The following is a 15,308-nucleotide window of genomic DNA, read 5'->3' as shown; positions in this document are numbered from 1 at the left end:
AGGCTTAATGTCATTTTCCACCCCCAAATCTTAGTGTCTTTTTAAAAACTACTCAAAGGCTGGAAATACAGCACAACCTGCTGAGCACATACTTAGCATACGGAGTCAGGACTATATCAGAGACAACCCCCCCACCACACACACACCGAGTGCTGCAGGGTGTGGCCCCCAAACAAAAAACCAAAAATGCTTCGTAACAGAATTTTTTAAATAACAAAATGCTGCACTGGTAAGGGGACAGGGCAACACCTGAACCTCTCTTTCTCCTGGTTCATAACAAAACCAGCAATGACAAAACATTCACCAATAACTCTACAAAAAGTTAGTACACCGTGTCCCTCTAAATCAGAAGAAAACACCAAGCCTAACATCCTAGGGCAAGGAAATGAAGGCAACAGCGTTTACCAGGCAGCGGTCAGGAGACTGCGGTCAAAAAGGAGTAAGCCCTTCCCTACCAGGGCCTATATACTAGGAGTGCAGACAACTTCCAGTAGCCGGGCACAGGGAATACCCGGAGTTTTAAAGAGGCAGCTCTGAGGGCGCTCAACAGTACAGCAGGTAAGATGTTTGCCTTGCACGTGGCTGACCTGGGTTCGATCCCTGGCATCCCATATGGTCCCCTGAGCACTGCCAGGAGTAATTCCTGAGTACAAAGCCAGGAGTAACCCCTGAGCATCACCAGGTGTGACCCAAAAAGCAAAAATAATTAAAACATAAAGAGGCAGCTCTGCCAGGAGGGGAGGCCCCGTTGGTAATAGTGGAGGGAGCCTGGCAGTCTGGTGTGCCCATGGGCACAGCAGCATTCCAAGTCTAAAATGGGCCGATGCAATAGCACAGCGGGTAGGGCGTTTGCCAACCTGGGTTCGATTCCTCCACCCCTCTCGGAGAACCCGGCAAGCTACCACGAGTATACCTCCTGCATGGCAGAGCCTGGCAAGTCAACCATGACGTATTCGATATGCCAAAAACAGTAATAACAAGTCTCAGGATTTGTTGTGAGACGTTATTGGTGCCTGCTCGAGCAAATCAATGAACAATGGGAAGACAGCGTTACAGTACAGTGCTATCATAAAAAGTATAGAAAAAAACATGAGTAACATAAGGACAGCCCAGTGAGTTTCTGACACTTTTTGTGTCATAAGCATAAACTCTATTACTATTTGTCACTATGTTACCTCGACTAAAGCTTAAGGGGGGGGGGGGAGAAAGGTTCTAGGAGCACACGGGCCTTCACATGCAGCCTTAGAAGGAGGTGACATACAATAGTAATGGCCAATACCTGCTGAGAAAGTACTATGTGCAAGGAACGTATTAGACACTTCTGGATTGCCTCCTGGGATCAGAACTGCAAAGCATGTTCTCCAGCCCTTAGTAGGCCCAAGACTACTAGTATTACAGCTATTTTGGTTTATGTTTGGGGCTCAACAGTGCTCAGGGGCTACTCCTGGCTCTGTGCTTGGGAACTTCTCTAGGAGTCGGGGGAGGGGGCGCGGGGGTGGTATGTGGTGGCTGGACCTCCTGCACAGAGAACATGTACTCAACCCCTCTGAGTTATTTCCCTGGATAATGACTGTCTGTCATTTTAAAGATGAAGCAAATAGGTTGAGAGACCTAAGGGGAGTGTGGGGTGAGGGGTGGGGGTACTTCCTTGGTGAAAACTATCTAGCAAGGGTGAGGCCCTGTGCTGGCCAAAGACAAACGTGTGTGTGATTCTCTCTCCTTTCCCAAGCCCCACCGCAGCAACAAAAGGAAGGGAAACGGGGAGGCGGAAGGTCCTCAAGAACTGCAACTCGAGGTGGGGTTTAAACCAGTACAGGCTGACTCCACAGACTAAACAATGAAACACTGCACACCAGCTGCCTTTTCTAAGTTGAGGCAGAAGCATCAGAGATTGATGCATGGGAAGTTCTGTAAGCAGAAGGGTGTATGCAATCCAAGTTGTGTCTGTTTGCACCTAGGAACCTAGGTGCAAATCAGGACGAGGCCCTGGTTTGAGAAACTGCAGTGGGCATTTTCATTTTCGTCCAAAGAGGTCATGTTGAAGCGTCCAGTGGGTAGCGGAGTGGCAAGCAACAAGGAAAGAGAAATGAGCCAGATCGCAAAAGCCTCACAGTCACATTAAGGAATCTGGACTCAGGGAAACACCCTTCCTAAGAGGACACTCCACACCAGCCTTTAATTTCTCCTGCAAACAAGTCTCTGAGAGAAGCTTTCCAAGGAAAATTTTCAACTTTTTTTTGAGGGAGGAGCGGCACAGTCAATGGTGCTCAGGGTTTACTCCAACCTCTGCTTTCAGGGATCACTCCTGGGGGGCGGGCATATAGTATGTGGGGAATCAAGGCACATCCTTACTCACTGTACTAACATCCCAGCCCCAGCCACTACCGATGTTTGGCAAAAAGAACCAGAACTATTATAGTTACCTATCAAAATCGACACTCCTTCAGGACCAATTTTTTCTTTGGGGGGGGGGGGGTAGGGAAGGGTTCAGAGGCCCACACCAGGCAGCGTTCAGGGCTTACTCTTGGCTCTGCACTCAGATCATTCCTGGAGGGGCTCCGGGACTATAGGAGGTGCTGGGGGTCAAACTAGGGTTGGCCATGTGCAAGGCAAGTATCCCACCTGTTGTACTATCACTCCAGCCCAGGAACAATTTTTAAAGAGATATTTTATGTTTGTTTATTTAGTTATGTAATTCAAAATGTAATAACAGCTTGTCAGAATCACACTTACTATGCTATGCAAAACTTATTTTGAAGAATTACTCTTCAAAATAACTTTTTTAAATACTTACAGTCAACTTTTTTTCTTAACTAATAAGAACACAACAGAATACTATTTTGGAGGGGAGGTCTAGTATAGGGAATCAGCCTCACAGAAGCAAGGCAAGTTCTCCATCATTGAGTCACACCACTGGTACCCAACAGAAAATTTATTTATAATGGGACTTTAAAATGCACAGACAGGGCTGGAGAAATAGCACAGCGGGTAGGGTGTTTGCCTTGCATGCGGCCGACCCGGGTTCGATTCCCAGCATCCCATATGGTCCCCTGAGCACCACCAGGAGTAATTCCTGAGCGCAGAGCCAGGAGTAACCCCTGTGCATTGCTGGGTGTGACCAAAAAAGAAAAAAAAAAAGCACAGACAGGTTTAACAGCCATCTTTAAGAAACCTTGAAAGGATGTGCTTAGAAATGTGAGGCTTCTTGTGAAAATAATTCAGGAATACCTTCTACTGTCCTTTGACCTAATAATTTTTCTACAGAGGAACCAAGTATAATATAGGGGACAGAGTGATAGTAGGGGCCTTGCCTAGCACACGGCTGACCCAGGTTCAATCACCAGTACCTTATATGGTCCCCCAAGCCCCGGCAGCAATGATTCCTGGACACAGAGTCAGAAGCCCTGAACACCACTGGGTGTGCCCCCAAAACCAGTAATAATAAAAGAGGTGCATTAAAGATAAACTTGCTGGCAAACACTTGACCAGCCCCCCAGCTTTACACTGTATAAATTATAAAGCTCACATTTAATAAACACATGATGTGTCAGGGCCAGGAAGGTGAGAACTATTGTTGTCCCCATTTGGGAAGGAAACTGAGGCACAGCTGTTACGCAGAGTTGACAGTTGCACCCAGACCCAATGGCCCGAAAAGCTGCACTCCTCAGCACGAAAGTGTCTCCCTCTCCCTCCTCTCTCTCTCAAGAGAAAGAGAGGACAGAGTGCGGGAGAGGAGAGAGAGGAGGGAGAGAGAAGAGAGAGAGGAGGGGAGAGAGAGAGAGAGAGAGAGAGAGAGAGAGAGAGAGAGAGAGAGAGAGTCAACCCGACCTTTAAAATGGAAGTGCCAATCCCAAGCCACATGCCACCGATTTCAATATCCTTCTGCTTCTTGACCAGGAGGCGTTCCCACCGCAAAACCTCACTGGTTTCAAAAACCACTCAACTGTCTCTGGGAGGAGCAAGTGAAAGTTGGGTCCAGGAATCCAGCAAAAAGGGGAGAAAAAAAAAAACAAAAAAAGAAACATTAAAGAATAAAACAAACCAATGATAAATAAGAAAATATGAGATATGTGAACCATATGAAGGATTATAAATCTCCGTAATGTTTTACATATATCATTCTGCTACCTAGCACTAATAGACAATATATTACAATAACCCTTTAAAAATCATTGGCTAGATGCATGTATTGAATTTTTTCTTGTAAAAGATTTGAACTAGTCCTTCTGTTTTTACATTAAGCTGAAGGTAATCAACTTTAAATTTCTGTCTGCACCCTGCCTAGAAAGAGTTGTCTAAAATGATCTTGTTAGACTAGAAATCTGCACTGTCTTTTAAAAAAGGGGGGGAGGGGTGCGGGGACAGAGGCACGGGGAATAAGGATTTTTAGGGATGCCCTGGGTCAGGTGGTGGGTAATTGGCAACAAGACCACCTCCACATTCCAAGGGCTGTGCAGCCTGGAAGTTGCTCTTGGGTGCGCAGTCGCAGCTCCACCCAGTTAGAACCCTGAGCAGCCCCCAAACACCTCCAAGTCCCTAACTAGGGCAGCCTCAGGGTGGAGAGGAGGTGCCTTTAGGCCTCAGACTCCCAGAACGATGCCGTGAGCAAGAAGGTGGACAGGAAAGTCGAGAATGGATTCTCGGAAGGACAGAATGTCCCTCCCCTCCGCCCAGCTGGAAGAAAGCAAAAAAAGAATTCTACTTGAAAAGATCTCTCTGGCACATCATCCAACTTTTTGTTTAGTTCCCAGGTAAAGGAGGGTGGCAGAGCCACTTCATTTGCACTTCAATGAGTTCTATTATAAAAACTGTCCTTCTAACTTCAGGTTGCATGGAGCTTTTGCTAGGCAACTGGACCACTTTGGGGGTTCACATACACCTACTTGGTGTGCAGATGAGAGGTCACACAGATGAAACCAAAGGAAAACATCACGGACACCTAAAGGGCCCCTCACGGGAAAGCTGCCTTCCCTTGGAGCTCACAGGAAGAGCCTCTCCACCCAGGTGGCCCGCTCCCTGGCTCCCCTTACTCCTGCTACAGCTTTGGTCAGCCTGGCTGGGGTCCCCCAGCCCCCACCCCCCAAAAGAAATGCCCATTACCAGGGCCTGCACCTGATTGCCAAACGGAGTGTTGCCCCACCCCCGCTTAATTATTAGCATCCTGCCCCCTGTGAAGTAAGCAGGTGGGCTGTGGGTCTGTCTCCAGCAGGTCCTCACTGTTGAGTGAGACCAAGTACACTAAAGTGCTAAAGAAAACTTCCCAAAGCTTTTCAGTCCAACAACATGTGTTTTCCCTGCTCTAATTTTATGTCATGTAATCCCCAGCCAAGCCACGCAGAATTACGAAAAGAAACTCCGAACGCTTGTTTTCAAGATGCATGGGAGCAGAGAGCTTATTTCAGAGGAAAAGGGAAGATTTTTACAAGATACCAAAGGAGGAAATTTGTCTTTAAAATGAGATGTCTGGCAAACCTGACGGTTTTATTTTCATTGGTTGGTGAGAAATTCTAGGACCTGAGTTCATCTCTGACTCAGACTTCTTAGACTGCAGCTGGGGAGATGGCCTAAAGGACTAGAGTGCATGCCTGGCACACAAGGGCCCAGGGTTCGATCCCCTGCACTGCTTGGTCTCCCAAGTAGGAAAAGATGCTCAGACAAACAAGAGGCTTTACAGAGAGTTTTCTGTCAAACTTTTCTTCCACTGAGCGCTCCACTGAGGTAACAGGCATTAGTCTTAACCCAAAGTAATTTCATTCTCATAGTAATTAATATTTTCAATCTAGTTCAACAGTATTTGTGGGAAAGCGCAGTGTGGTTGAGACTTCCGTCTCATCCTTGTAGGGTACTAGCAAGGTTCTTTATCCTCAAAGTTCTTCTGAGACTTCTATTTTTTTTTCTTTTTGGGTCACACCCAGCAATGCTCAGGGGTTATTTCTGGCTCTGCATTCAGGAATTACTCTTGGCACTGCTTGGCGGAACCATATGGGATGCTGGGGATTTAACCCAGGTTGGCCGCGTGCAAGGCAAACGCCCTCCCCACTGTACTATCACTCCAGCCCCTCTGCTGAGACTTTTAAGTTGCATCAAGAAAAACTGCTGTTACCCGAGGCCGCTATTTCCCTGACCAATTTATTGCTAATTCCAAGGTTTTGTTTCCCAGCACCGCTGTGAATTAGGAGTGGACGCCAGCAGTGGGCAGAGTGGGCAAGGATTCAAGAACTGAGGTCAAAAAGCAGGGCACTTGCAGACACGTACACAGCCAGCCGTTCCTCTCATTCCACCAACACATTTTTGCAGTGAAGCTAAGTAAGATGAAACCCTCAGAAGAAAACCCTGGGAATATAAAAAACCAAAAATGTACCCTGAGAAAAACACTGCTCCGGCTCAAGGCGGCAGGATGTCAACCCCGGATCCAGGCTTACAGGCGGTGTGTCTGCATTTTTTCCCCAGCCGCCTACAGTACAGACTGGGGCTGGGGGTGGCCAAGTATCCGGGTTGCCAAGAAGCTCTAAGCACAGAGACGCTTGTGAGCCAGAAAGGAACAAGGCTTTGGCCCTCAGGGAGATTACATTCTGGTGAGCCAGACAGACTTCAAACGATCCCCAAAACAAATGTTCATAAAGAGCTAGTGAAGGCTCCTACTACAAAGAGAAGGGCCTTCTCTACATACGAGACTTCAGAATTCCCTTTTCAAGTAAAATATCACTCGTTTTACCACTAAACGGGGATATCAAAGATAAACTGTGATTTATCTTGATTTCCAAAAGGCTGATTTCCATAAGGCTCCCACGCCCGTGCTCTCTGACCACCCCAGGGCGCCTCTGTTCTCTCAACAGACACTTCCAGAAGCTCTGAGTAAGACCACCAGGGAGAAATCGCTTCCCATCCTCTTGCACACTCCAAGCCGCCAGACTGGCCTGTGTTCAGGAAACACTGCCTTGGATCCCACACCGCCGTCTTATGATATTCTCACTGTACTGTGGGGAGATTCCCCTCGGGTTCTTTAGAATCTGTATTACACAGGGAGCCCAAAGGTTGTTCTCAAATAAGAAACTAAACTGGTTACTGGGCCCTAGAGCATTTCCAACTACCAGAAACTGGGCCAGCATTTCACCTTAACTCTATTTTTTCCCATCCTGGTTGGCTTAATTTTCAAAATTGTTTCCTCCCCAATCTCAAAACATCTCACTATCTCCCCAGCAAATTTGAAAAACTACACTGAACAGGGACCAGAGCGATGGCTCAAAGGGCATATGCTTTGCCAGCGGGAGGCTCAGGTTTCATCTCTGGCAGCATGGTCCCCAAGCAGGGCGGGTATCGGCCTGTGGATTCCCAGGCATTACCAGGTGGTCAAGAACCACCGGGGGTGGCCCAGAGGCACCTAATCACTGCTTGTGAACACCACCCCCCCACCACACACACAAATAATTTGTATTTTTATCTCACAGTGATTCAATAATAAAATCTTAAAGAAAAAAATTCTTTTTACGGACCAGAGAGATAGTTCAACAGGTTGGAGCATATGTTTTGCATGTGGGAGGTTCCCCCAAAATAAAACAAACAAATTATCTTTTGATAGTCACAATCCCATAAGGTAGAATGGTCTAAGATTCATTTGTAAGAATTTTTAATGTCTCCATAAACACTTGGTATAGATGCCATCCCTCCTGATAGGTTTTAGATTCAAATATTTGACTTATATTTTTCTAAGCAGTGAAAAGTAAGGTGCCACGAGACTGAGGTTCAGCTCAGCCTTTACTACGATAGGCAATGGTTAGCAAATCAGCCTCTCTCTTCCCAACTAGATACTAGTACTGAAGCACGTGAATGAGCTTTCGCTGATTTGCTGGGGTGGAGACCATAGAAATAGCTCAACAGACTAGATAGAGACATGACCTGCACATGGGAGACCTGGGTTCGATTCCTGGCAACACACCGTCCCTAAGCACCACAAGGAGTGCTGAGCTGGGAGCTCTCCTGCTCCGTGAGATCTGACCCCAAAACAAAGGTAAAGGTAAAAGGTAAAGGCCCTCCCGTTGATCATCGATTTGCTCGAACGGGCCCAGTAACGTCTCCATTGGAGACTGTTGTTACTGTGTCTGGCATATTGAATACTCTCGGCAGCTTGCCGGGCTCTCCGAAAGGGGTGGAGGAATTGAACTCGGGTCGGCCATGTTGGCTGCGTGCAAGGCAAATGCCCTACCGCTGTGCTATCGCTCCAGTCCTTCTGATCGAGGCCCAGCCCAAAACAAAGGGTTAAGATAAATGTAAAAAAAAGCATTTTTCAAAAGTCAAGATATCTGCTAATGTTTTCTGCGCCTGGCTCCTTGCTCAGGGCCAACCACAGAACAGAATCTGAGTAAACATTTGAAGACCGGACAAGGTCAGATCTGCAGAATGTGACAGCATCCAGTAAACACAGAGGGGACCTCAGGGAACCAAATGGTGGGTCAGGTTACCCACCATAACAACAGGCTCCACACACTCAGCCAGCAGGAGCACATGAATGTACTGAAAGGCTCTCCACACCCCATGCCAATGGCCCAACTCCACTGTTCTCAACTAATCTCTACAGAGACACCAAACTGATGAAAATTCCAGATACGCAGGAATTCAATCTGAGAACTCTAGGGTCTTCTCAGAGTGGAGTAGGCAACCTCCCCCGACATCCCCCGCCCCAATACTTCTGAAAGCTTCAGGAACCACACCCACATTCCACAGCCGTCATCACATAAGCTCATGAGCTCAGTCCTACAGATTATCTATAGTTTCGCCACACAACACCCCAAATTCCACAATCCTGACATCTCAGTAGGAGCACACCAAATGAGATGGGAAAGTAAAGTAGATGCCAACTAAGCTGAACAGACAAAAACAATAACTAACACAGAAGGGCTCTCAATTAAAACAAACAGCTTGATTAACCTTCAGATAAAGATTTAATAACCCCATGGCAAGATATAACAATTTTCACAAATTTTCCTTGACTGGAAAATTTTTTGATAATTCTATTAGTCTTTTAGCTGACTATATTATAACTAGAATTGCAATATAAAGCAATATAAAATAAATTTTTTGTAACTGCCGTGGGCAGTGCTTGGAAATGGGAACATGGTCGAAGGAAGGTCGTTCGGGTGGTGGGATTGAATGCCTATAATAACTGTATTGTGAACGACTTTGTAAACCACAGTGCTTAAATAAAGAAAAATAATAATAGTAAAAGATTCTGCACCACCCAAAGCAGAACTGCCCCCACCCTGTATACTATATATATGTACTAGGGCAGGCCAGAAAAGTCACTTAAAATAAAGTCTACTGCCCAATCCACCCAAATCTTTGTTTTGAATTTGCAACGTGCATCTCATTTTCTAAGAACCTGTAACCAAAACACCAAGGTATTCCTAAAGGTATACTTCTAACCCCAAATCAACTTTGTAGTAGAATATACCAGTTTCATACGTAATATCTTGTTAAATTCTTACTTTTAGATGAGAATTGTCTTTTTCTTTTTGGGTCACATCCGGTGATGCTCAGGGGTTCCTCCTGGCTCTGCACTCAGGAATCACTCCTGGCACTGCTAGAGGGACAATATGGGATGCTGGGGATTGAACCCAGGTTGATCATGTGCAAGGCAAAATGCCCTACCTGCTGTAGTATTGCTCTGGCCCCTAAATTAGAAATTTTTTAATCATTTCAATATTTAATTTTTAGAAATATTAAAGTAAGATCATTTTATTTAAGGAATATGAGAAGAGAAAGAAGGCAAGAGAGAGCAAGACAAAAGCTGAAAAACACTGGGATCCGTGGTGGTGGGAAATGGGCACTGGTGGAGGGATGGGTATTTGATCACTGTATAACTGAAACCCACGCACAAAAATTTGTAAGTCTACAACTGAACCTCATGGTGTCTCACTAATAAAAATTTTTTAAAAAAAGCTGAGAAACAGAGAGTTAACACATTCAAGAGAAGAAGGGCTTCTTCAGAGGGAGAGGATGCCCCGTAAAGTAAAAGAGAGATGGGAACCACCCCAGAATGGTGATGTTTGTCACCTGCCTTTACAAAGTAGGTTTTATAGAAGAGTTTTCCCAAACTTATCTTTCTATATGAGAGTCTGTTGCTGGGGCTTGTCAGGGCAGAAGAGCTTCACAATTTTGATGATCCTCTTTCAAGTTCTTACCCATCTTTTCTGAATCTTTTGCTCCTGCTAGAGCTTCTCTCCTGAGGGCACCCGCATCAGTTTTATCAGGTCTCAGAATCTGCGTCCACTGAGGAGGTTCAGTTTTTATGCTTTAGGGATTCTGAGGGCGGGTGACGGAGTAACTTCTTTAGATCATTCTTGGGCATTTTCACATCCCGAGAAACTCAATGCCAGGGGCCTGCTATCTATACATCTGCTTCAGGACCATGCAGTGCCAGAAGCCGGACCCAGGCCTCCTGAGTAAGATTCAAATCTATAATACAACGTGTTGCTAACTCCACAGAGGTGAAAGGGCCTCTCCCTGCAGATATGCCCCCACAATCCTGGCTATCTGGGCTTAGGGTCTGGGGCGACAGGCCCCAGGATCAGGGAGAAGTCTCACAGGAGAGAGTTTGTGTGGGGAGAGAATGGACCGAGGATCATACCCTCTCTCCAGAGCGCTGAAGAAGAGAATCTAGACTTTTGTGTTTTAACACAGTGGCACCAGAACACCAGTGAAGAATATCAGACTGAGAATTATTCATGAAAAATGTTGACAATGACACTAAGTGGAGAATCTGGAGACGCTGGGGAATCAACACTGTAATAAACAAGAAACTGTGAAAATTTCATTTGGCCATGTAAAAATCAATACAAATGATAGTTACTTATGCGAACTGCCTACCTAATTACCCACGCAGCACAATAATGATCATGCATATCAAAGTGTCGGATTCCCCTAGGAATGTCTGATTTTATTACACTGAACTAAGGTTACACAGTTTCAACTTTCATCAACTGTTGCTCATACAGCATGCCGTTTACTCACATCTTAAAGCATAAAAGACCCGGCTGGAGCCCGCAACACAGTGGGAGTGGAGCGAAGCAGCCATCACTGCCATCTCTTCCCTCCTCCCCACGGTCCAGTCAGTGGTCAATTAAGGCCATCGGCCGCCACCCCAAGACCAGTCGCTTATTTAGTTCTGGGGAACGCGTGGTCGACATGAACGATCTCAAGGAGAACGACTTCGAGGGCAGAGAGTCTTGCTCTCAGTCAAAATCTCCAACTGGAACACCTGCTCGTGTAAAATCGAAGAGCCGGTCAGGACCTAGTCGTCCTTCAAGGGTTTCCAAACACCCTGAATCCCATTCTTGATCAAGATCAAAACCCAGGTCAAGGTCAAGGAGGCATTCCCATAGACCTTACACTCGATCCAGATTTATTCTCACTCTCAGAGAAGATGATCTCGAAGTAGGTCATATACACCAGAATACTGACGTCGAAGGAGCCAAAGTCATTCTCCAATGTCTAATCGGAGGAAACACACAGGCGGCAGGGCAAATCCAGATTCTAACACCTGTCTTGGGGTGGCTGGCCTCAGTTTATATACCACAGAGAGAGATCTTCGGGAAGTGTTTTCTCGATATGGACCATTGAGTGGGGTGAATGTGGTTTATGATCAGCGAACTGGACGGTCATGAGGATTTGCTTTTGTTTGAGAGGATTGATGACTCACAGGAGGCTATGGAAAGGGCAAATGGAAGGGAGCTGGATGGCAGAGGAATTTGTGTTGATTGTTCTATCACCAAAAGAGCGCACACACCTACAGCAAGCATTTACATGGGCAGACCAACTCAGAGTGGCAGGTGTCGAGATTTATTCTATGATAGAGGATATGATCTCTACTATGACAGATATGACAGAAATGGATATGACAGAAACAAAGATTATGACTACCGGTATAGAAGAAGATCACCTTCTCCTTATTATAGTCGATACAGATCACAGGGCTGGAATGATAGCACAGTAGGTAGGGCATTTGCCTTGCACGCGGCCAACCCGGCTGACCCAGGTTCAATTCCTCCGCCCCTCTCGGAGAGCCTGGCAAGCTACCAAGAGTATCTCGCCTGCACAGCAAAGCCTGGTAAGCTACCCGTGACGTATCTGATATGCCAAACACAGTAACAAGTGTCACAATGGAGAAGTTACTGGGCCCACTCGAGCAAATCGATGAACAACGGGAGGACAGTGACAGTGACAGATCACTATCCAAATCTCGTTCCTACAGCCCAAGATGCTACTGATAAACAGAATGGTTGCAGTTGAGGACACCCTTTTCTTTTGATTTTCTTTTCTTTTAATTCTGGATTTCCCCAAGCTTTTAATCTTTCCTGTTGCTCAAAAAGAACCCTTGGAAAAAGTATTTGGTTTATTTAGCATCTACACTTTATCTGTTGTATTGGTGTTTTCCACCCCTTTTATTATACTCTTAAAGATGTAATTGTTATCATTTTGAGTAGTCAAACATCTCGATTAAAAAAGGAACTTCTAGTGTTATGCTTTGCAAATGATTTTTCTTTGCTTTTTCAGAAAATTAACTCCTGGCTAATCAGATGAAGAAAGAAATGATCTTTTTAAAGCTTCTGTTACATTAAATATTGTCTTAGACATTGTATTAGAGATATGCATTTTAAGAACTCCTTTTTTAACTTTTTTTTGAGAAAGACAGTACACATAAAGTAGTTCAGTCATGTTAACTTTGTCTGGAGTGGTATAGAGCAGTCAGATAGTTGAGTATAGAAAATTTGAAGCTATAGAAGAAAACATTTCATTTCTTTTGATGAATGGAATTTTTTAGCCCTACAAATTGTTTTTTTAGAGATGAAAAGCATGTGGACTCCTACAAACATTTTGTATTTAAAATACATCTGTTATGACTGGTTAAAGAAACTTTGGTACATCTACACAATGGAGTACTATGTAGCTGTTAGAAAAGATAAAGTCATGAAATTTACATACAAGTGGTACTACATGGAAAGTATCATGCTAAGCGAAATGAGTCAGAAAGAGAGAGACATAGAAAGACTGCATTCATCTGGGGAACATAAAGTAACAAAATAGAAGACTAACACCCAAGAATAGCCGAGATAAATACCAGGAGGTTTACTCCATGGCTTGGAGGCCAGCCGCACACTCTAGGGGTAACGGCAGCTCAGAGAGAGAAGGGAGCACCAAATAAAGGGTGTTGGGAAGATCTGCCCAGAATGGGAGATGCATGCTGAAAGTAGACTATAGACCGAACATGATTGCCACTCAATTCCTCTTTTGCAAACCACAGCAGCCAAAAGGAGAGAGAGAACAAAAGGGAGTGCCCTGCCACAGAGGCAGGGTGGGATGTGGGGATGGGAGGTGGGAGGGATACTGGGATTAGTGGTGGTGGAGAATGGGCACTGGTGGAGGGATGGGTACTCGATCACTGTATAACTGAAACCCAAGCACAAAAATTTGTAAGTCTAGGGGCTGGAGCAATAGCACAGCGGGTAGGGCATTTGCCTTGCACGCGGCCGACCCGGGTTCGATTCCCAGCATCCCATATGGTACCCTGAGCCCTGCCAGAGGTGATTCCTGAGTGCAGAGCCAGGAGTAACCCCTGTGCATCGCCAGGTATGACCCAAAAAGCAAAAAAAAAAAAAAATTTGTAAGTCTACAACTGTATCTCATGGTATTTCACTAATAAAAATTTTAAAAAGTAAAATAAAATAAAATACATCTGTTAAAACTTAAAAAAATAAAAATAATAAAAATGCTTAAAGGACCCACATCTTAGAGCCACCAACATGTAAACGCCCATATTCACAACTAATCTTTGATGAAATGCCCAGCTGATGAAACTCATGGGTACCCCAGTCTCCAGGATGAAAACTCTGGAGGGGGCAGGCTGACTCCCCACCCTGCCAAAACCCCAACAGCCACACCCACACCCCACAACCTCTGCCATACATGTGGTCCAACTTCTGCTTTACAACTAATCTCTGAAGAGACACTAAGTTGACAAAACTCCCAGGACTACTGGTTTGGGGCCTGAAACTCTAGCATCTTCTCAGAGTGGACACAGCAGCCACGCTCTCCCCCCTTCAACTGCCAGAAGCCCCAGCAGCCAGACCTACACCCACAGTCACTGCCATGGAAACAGCCCAGCCTCACAGCTTCCTGAGTAAGAGATGGGGAGTTGATGAAACTCAGCAGTACATGGGTCTTTCAGCTGAAGTCTCTGTGGCCCCTCTGGTTAGGGCCGGGCTGAGACTTGTCCCAGTTCTACAGCTCCTAGAAGTCCTGGAGTGCACAGCCGCACAAGCAGCCACATGATACCTACAAATTCCGCAGTACTGAGAGCCCAGTATGGGCGCAGCAACATAGATGCCAACTAAGCTCAATAAGCAAAAACACTACCACAGAACACTCAACTAGCAACACAGCTCAGTAATTTCTCGATGACATGAATAACCCCATTGTGAGATGTGACTATTTTCACAAACTTTCTTTTACTAAACTATTTTTTGATAATTCCACTTACCATTTTGTTGTCATTAGCAACATAAGATAAAAATTTTTTGTGCCTAACAAGGGGGCAGGATTAAGGATGGGTGGGAAAGTGGGGGAAATGCTGGAGGGAAGGTCATGCTGATGGTGAGATTGGTGTTGGAACACTGAACGCGTGGGACAACTGTATTATAAACTTTGTAAACCACAGTGTTTAAGTAAAGTTTTTTTTTTAAAAAAAAGTTTTTAAGCTGAAAGATTAGCTCTAGGTGACAAGAACTTGAGTTAGTGCAAAGACATTAAAAGTCCTTAAACTCAATCTCAAATGTAGAAAGCTGAGATCTGTGAAGGCTCGAGCACTAAACAGAAATTCTGCACTGTAGCACTGTCCTCCCGTTGTTCACTAATTTGCTCGAGTGGGCACCAGTAATGTCCCCATTGTGAAACTTGCTGTTACTGTTTTTGGCATATTGAATACGTCACGGGGAGCTTGCCAGGCCTCGCCATGCGGGCGAGATACTCTCGGTAGCTTGCCCGGCTCTCTGAGAGGGGTGGAGGAATCGAAGTCGGGTTGGCTGCGGGCAAAGCAAACACCCTACCCGCTGTGCTACCACTCCAGCCCAAACAGAGATTCTAGGGGGAAAAAATATATTTTCCAATTTTTTTGTTTGGGGGTCACATCTAGAGGTGCTCTGGGCTTACTCCTGGTGGGGCTCAAGGAGCCACTTGGGGTACCAAGGATCAAACCCAGGTTGGCCACATGCAAGGAAAGTGTTTGGCTATACTACCTCTCCCAGTCTGTATCTTCC

The 15,308-nt window shown here is 45.5% G+C and overlaps 1 protein-coding gene and 1 pseudogene across 4 annotated transcripts in view; one reads left to right on the top strand and one right to left on the bottom strand.

Moving 5' to 3' along the window:
* ANKS1A (ankyrin repeat and sterile alpha motif domain containing 1A) overlaps positions 1-15,308 on the bottom strand; it is a 204,176-nt gene that overhangs the window by 165,581 nt on the left and 23,287 nt on the right. The gene's annotated exons all lie outside the window — the stretch shown is intronic.
* Positions 11,173-12,887, top strand: LOC130040495 (transformer-2 protein homolog alpha-like; annotated as a pseudogene).

The sequence above is a fragment of the Sorex fumeus genome, unplaced genomic scaffold (genome assembly GCF_029834395.1).
Source record: "Sorex fumeus unplaced genomic scaffold, SorFum_2.1 ptg000094l, whole genome shotgun sequence".
NCBI classification, from domain to species: Eukaryota; Metazoa; Chordata; class Mammalia; order Eulipotyphla; family Soricidae; genus Sorex; species Sorex fumeus.
This window is presented reverse-complemented; position numbering and strand designations above follow the sequence as displayed.